We start from the raw sequence: 6,960 nt of genomic DNA on the forward strand, positions 1-6,960 counted from the left end.
TGGATGACGTCATGTGCGTCAGGAATCACATCGACAGCATTTCGGCGAGAGGTGACAGACCAGTAGTGAGTGACTTCATAATCAGAGTGCACGGTATATCACAGTAGCAATGCCCAAGAAAATTGAGTCATTTTGGGAGGGGTACATAACAACTCTTTCCGATGCCAAATACAATTACTTGAAAATCATAGGAGCCTGCAAAAAACTAGGTTTCGTTATTTCCAAGAAAGGCATCTTGTGTGTAGGCTACCTAATAGGACTGGCAAAGCTCGGATGGTATTAATTCCAGAGTGGAAAAGGCAAGCAAATCCACCCTTCGTCACAAGTCGCCGCACCTCACGAGATGATAGAAATTAATTCCATTCGAGATTTACCAATCTAATTAAGTACACAGAAGATGGCTTCTTTTATTTTCACGTAACTGTACTTGGCATCTGAAAGGGTTGTTATGTACCCCTCCCAAAAAGGCTCGATTTACTTGGAAATTTATGCTGTGAGCCGCCGTGAACTCTGACTATGAGATCACTCACTACTGGTCTGTCACCTCGCTCCACAGTTAAGCTGTCTTGTCTCTCATGTCTTGTCTCGTTATCAGAGATCGGAAACAACCCTGCAATATTTTACACCGATGACGTAATATTGTTTGGTAAATTACTGTTGTAAGATCTAATTTCCTTAAAAAGTCTATGTTCTTAAACATTTTGTGAATTCCCATAACAAGGCAGTCAGAAATACACAGCAATAACATTAGATCATTGATTCTAAGACGCTGCGTGTCTTTAAGGTTTAATTTTAAGCGACAAATATAAACAATTTTGCCGGCCACAAAATTTTACGGTGCAAAACTATTATACTTCAACATAAAAATTATAAAAAAAGTCATTAATCTTTGTAATTATGTAAACTGGAGAGTAGTGATGGGCGATAGTCGATAGTACTATCAACAGTTCAGACGATTATTGATAGTATCGACAAAAAAGATGTCATTCAAAATATTATAATGATTTCAAAATGAAGCTGGGCATCATGATTCTTTTTCAGGAGTCGATATCAACGGTTGAACAACTCATCCCAGTCTGTGAATCCAAGTAGCCCAATTCTAATGAATCTTAAACGAACACGACTTTACACTTCGCAATCAAGGGGAGAATGAAGACGTTCTAAATCGCACGCACAGATGGCAGCGTAGGCCCGGGAAGAATGGAGTCACTTTACAGTGCGAGTTGAGACATTGGACTTTCTGTTTGTAATTAGGTTGAACCAGTTTTATTTACCTATATTAATCTATAAAATTATACATAATAATGTTCCTTAATTATAATTTATAAACTCAACCATACTATAGAGTACATTTTCTGCATTATATTCCTATTTAACTACTACGAAAATTTCAGGCACGCACTCATTTTTCGTCACTTAAAAACAAATCCAGTAGGTATTTTGTTTCCACTTAACTGTTTCTTTTAACACACACCATTCACCCACTTTGGCCAGGAAATATCTGTATTCATTGGGAACTTCAATTTCCTCAGAAATACTGTTATCCAAAACTGGGAACTTAATCGGTCATTCATTCCTTCATTGAGTCATTCAGTCATTCATGCAGTCATTCCTTTATCCATGTAGTTATTAATACGTACAGCCATTAATTATTATTTAATTTATCCGTCCTTTCAGTCAGTATTTCGTATATATATTCAGAAAACTTTCGTTCACGAATTCATTTCTTAGTACACTATTCCATTTGTTAGTACATACGTTAATTCTTCAGTTTTAATTTATTTGTGAATACATTCATGCATACATAGCCTACATGCACACACTTTAATAGATACCAGTACATGGGTACATGCTTGTATATACGTAGAGTACATGTATTACTGGACCAAGGCCAGTGGAATTGTGCAGTCCGGAGCCGTGGCGCTACTGCTCCTGCGTTCGTAATACCGCATCGCATCGCGATAGTTCACATTATGCCCGCGGCTCCACTCGCCTTGGTCGAGTAATACATATCCACATGCATACATAAGTCCCTTTATAATTATTTTCATCGATTTAAGTCAGCAGTATATGAGATATTGTGTCCCATGATTGGCCCATAATCTACGGTAGCATAGACAAAAGTTTTACTGTGAGTAGCGTTTAAATTTAACAAACGGGAGACAAGGAAACATAAAAAGAGATTGATTGCAGTACTTTCTGCTTCTTGGTAAAAGAAAGAGCTATAGGGGCAGACTATATTGACGCTCAGATGGCGAGCATATGTGAAAAATAGCAAGAGAATTTTAAAGAAGAATGTAAATAGAGGACACGGAGTCCTACAGAGTAGCGGGAGATTATGCCATCTACCTTTACAGACAGCGGTCTTTACCTCCCAAAAGAAATCTCCCTAATACTCATTTCTGTTTGAGGTTAAATCAACTCCAGTGCAAATCGGGTCAGCTTTAGTGATTTGGACTCTATTTGGATTGAATAACACTTGTGGCAGCGGACAAGGTCGCAGTTGGGGTTTTTCTAGGTGTTCTTCCTTGTCCCAATATTACGCATATATATCATCTCGTCAACATTTCTCCATTCGACAGCATTTCCCGAAAACCGACTGGGGGCCCTAGGAACGAGTGGAATTGCCTGTTCGAAACCTAAGTACACAACGAACCTTAGGCAGCTCAGCTAGTGTGGATTTGGAAATACGTCTAACTTGGGATTTTTTTTTCCTCATACGGAGAAGGGATTCAAACGCTGGCACTGGAACCTGAGGCTTGTTATGCTTGCCAGTACTATTCTTGATTGTGTAGCCCAGGTATGCTCAAAATTGTAAACGCGCCGATTTCACGGATGATGCTGCACTGCATAACACACACAGGATACGAAAAGGGCTCCGCAACTACATTGTAGCACTGCCCGTGGCATCGCTCTCACTGATAATAAACTTAATTTGAAAAAGGAAATATTCAGTTACTACATTATTTATTATATTTATACAGTTATGATACTATTATATCATAAATAATGTTATTTTCATATTCCACATTCAATTTGTGTTGGCCTATTCTTTTCTGCAAGTAATCGGAAATCTATTTCCAACGAATTTACTGCAATGCACAAAAGATTCTCATCTGTTAATTGGGATCTATGTTTGAATTTTTGGATTTAGCAACCTTCATTCTCGAAAATAGTTCTTTGCACACATATTTCGTGTCACAGCGAATAAGTCATCTTGGGATATTGCGTTTTGTTCATTTTTGAATACTTCTATGCTTGTCAAGTCATATTCTCCGCATTTAGTTCTGAATTCTACGTGACTTTGTACATCAATTAACTCGTCCTGGAACTACACTCTCACAGGTTGTACTATATTTACTATGAAAGGATTAACAAAAAGATTAATGTCACTTTCCATATGTCAAAAATCATTGAATTTACATTTGAGCTGTTCCAGTACAGAGATGTAATTAATTAGAGTATATTTCGTTCAGGCACCATAGATTTCTTTACAAGTTCACCATCCGTGAAGGGTTTTTAGTGCCTTAGCTAATTCCCAACATACTACATAACTTGCTCCTAAATTTAGACTCTGAATTGTTCGACTCTCTTCAATGTTTGGCCTATCATCAAGCGCTTTCAATTCTTGAAACTGTAGTGCACATTGCACCCCTGAAAAATTATTTTATCATAACATGTATTTCTGTTAGAATAAAATCACCACAATAACAACAATTGCAGTAGTAATAATAATAATGTTGATATATGGATAAATATTACAAAAAACAGCTTCCCTGTCACTTCGGCATGTTCTGGATGGCAGAGCGTATAATGTTTTATGTTACTCAGTAGTATTCCTGACAGTGCCTTACAACATTATAAACACTTTACGTTTTCACAACAAAAATAGTATTTCTCCCACACTGTACGGAATGATCGTTTGCTTACAGAAGGTTTTGACTGTGTCATTGTCCCGCACTGTTCGTACGTTTACTAACTACTTGAACTGTCTTCCGCAGTCATCCGTCGAGCTTCGAACGGGGAACAGCATGCTCTACATTGGAAGGTTGTGATTACAGAACGTAATCGGGAGTCAGAGAATGAGCATACCTGGTGTATCCGAACGGCGCGCTCTTCTACAAGTACAGCATGCAGCATCGTGAACCAGACCCATGCTATGACGATGATGATGATGATGATGATGATGATGATGATGATGATATGTGAATTAATGATGGCAAAATGAATCCGAGGTCCAAAGCAGAAAGTTACCCAGTAGTGCTGCTTCAATTGATTTAGGGAAAACTCCGGAAAACCCTCCAAAAAATAACTTAGCCTAACCAGGATTTGAACCAGGCCCCTCTAGTTACCCAGTCAGACGTGCTAACCGTTACTCCACAGCGTTGGGTTAGAGCAATGGATTTTGAAAGGTCGTAGTTGTGGATCATAGTGCCTGTCCTCCAGAAATTCAATTCAATTTAACACAAAAGTTTGTGGTACAAACATCCGGTCAAATATGACTAATTTCGACTGCTTGCTTAATGGTGAGCCGTAACATAATTTTTTCTTACTTCCATTTATGAAATAATATTAAATTCGTTCCGAATGATAGAGTTCTAAAATCAAATGAAACAGAGCACCATATCAATAAAGATTAAAACCTATACTAAAATACTCTACATATTAATGCGTAGGCCTACATTATGTGAAGAGAAAGGGCTTAGTTCTAGAGTATGAATTTCAAGAGGGGGAGGGGGGAAACAAAACTTATCTGAAATCTTTATGACTAGTAAAAGTGGTACCTAAGCTTTCTCGAGATTAATTTATTTTCAAACGGTTTGTACTCCTTCATGGAGTTCAAATTCCGGACTTAGTACTTTATCTTTCTTTCTGTTTTCGGTAAAGGTGAATTTTACTAAATATTAAATTAACCAGATGACAGCATTTAACTGCACAATAAGCATCTGCAAAACAAACAGAAATAGACGCAGATTGGATCACACCACAGCCTTCTATCTGGAATGTGAAATTAAAAAAAAAAAAAAAAACTGAGAGAAATTTTCCAAGTCCTTGACATGGAACTTATCTTTTTGGGACAAAGACACGGGCAAGCTCACACCGCCATTCCTATTCGTAGGGTATGCTGCAGGCTCTTTCAATGTGGAAGATGTGTCACTTTTGCAGTAAAAACACATTTTGTGGATTTAGGCCCTTTCTCTTTGGAACGATTTATATACTACAACTTCGTATCTTATAAAGCACATCTCAAAATGTTTAATTTTTTTCATAGTCATGTACGTTACAGCGCGCTATATAGTTTCAAATTTTCATTTGATATTGCTAGAGCAATAATTTATTTGGAATTGATCGTAAAATTTGATATGCAAATAGAATATATTTTGGTTTTTATAGGTTTTTATTTTGTTATTAATGATATAATTTATTTTATTGAATGGGATATGCTCTGTAAATTTATTTCCAGATTTCAGTCACAGGTCTGGAAACACAATTAAAAGCAATATATGGTTGAGGACAAATATCCTGCGCTTGGTTGGATCCAACCGCAGGGCAGCGTTTTCTTTTAATCTGTATTCCTAAATACTAGTGCCTACCGTAGTCTGTTGCTATAACATGTGTTATAATGTTAACATAAATACATCGTGTAGTTAGCATTTGGATCTATTTTCTTTTATTCTAAGGTGACAATCTACAGAGACATTATTATGATGTAATGTGAGGAAACGGGAGTGACTCGTGGCCTACTGCTAGCGTGGTTTTCGGTGAGCTCGTAACCATTTTTCCGGCACTTCTACAATACATAACAGTACTAACAATAAATGTTCTATAATTTGGACTTACCATACTCACAGTCGTTGCTGAAAATGATCTCCAATATTTCATCAATCTCATTTAATTTTTCTTCTGTAAGAAAACGACGTTTTCTGTTTAATTTTAGATTGTTTACTGACCTGTATCTTTAAATATTTTAACGAATGTTCTAATTGTTTCGGCAGAAGTTCTGTTTGGAAACTTTATTGGAAATTTAAGTCTTCTTTTCGCAAATGACCTTCTGCCTTTTGTGTAGTGTTGTACATATATATACACGTTCTCTCAATGAAAATTTGTTGATCGGCATTATCTAAATACACAAGAACCACTAAACTTTATACACTTGAATCAAGGCTTATGAAACACAGCTTGTGACTACAGCCAATACAATATGGCGACTCGCACCTCTAACAATCCGCGCAGAGAGCGAGCCGCCAGTAAAGGCTGGTTCACAATAAACGGAGAACGGAAACGACATAGAGAAAGAGAACGGAAATAATGTTAAAAAAATGTATTTAAATGTGAGCATTCGCAATGGTTAATTGTGAATGCTCACATTTAGATACATTTATTTTAACAATATATCCGTTTTCGTTCTTGTTGTCGTTTCCGTTCCCGGTTTATTGTAAATTAGTCTTAACCTGCCGTTTTCTCGAATCACGCCATGACAATGTCTCTGTATAAATACAATATAATATAGTAGAAATCAGTACAATTCATTGTTTGTGGTCTTCATGAATTGCTTCGTTTTTGTCCTTCATCGTGAGCAGAAACATGAAGAGAGATAGGGACTCGTTCATCATCTGAAAAAAAAAATGAAATTTCATGTGTCGCATAAAGAATACCATGCTCAAAAACGAACTCTAAAGTTGTACTACCTCGTAGTTTCACACATGCTTCGGGATCACAGGAATATATGAGGTGGAAGTGATATAACTATGCAGATTGAGAGGGTCGTTAGAATTCAAAAGCCACTTTTCACACATTGCAATCTTGTGGCCATTTATTAATAATTAGTTTACATATATGTCTAGAATTTAAAACTATAGATTCAGCTCTTCCGAGTCAGTAACAGCATCTGTAAGTGGAAATAAATTCAGCCTTTGAAATATCTATATATTTAATTTGAAATGTTAATGGAAATTACGG

Source organism: Periplaneta americana, chromosome 8 (genome assembly GCF_040183065.1).
Source record: "Periplaneta americana isolate PAMFEO1 chromosome 8, P.americana_PAMFEO1_priV1, whole genome shotgun sequence".
NCBI lineage: Eukaryota > Metazoa > Arthropoda > Insecta > Blattodea > Blattidae > Periplaneta > Periplaneta americana.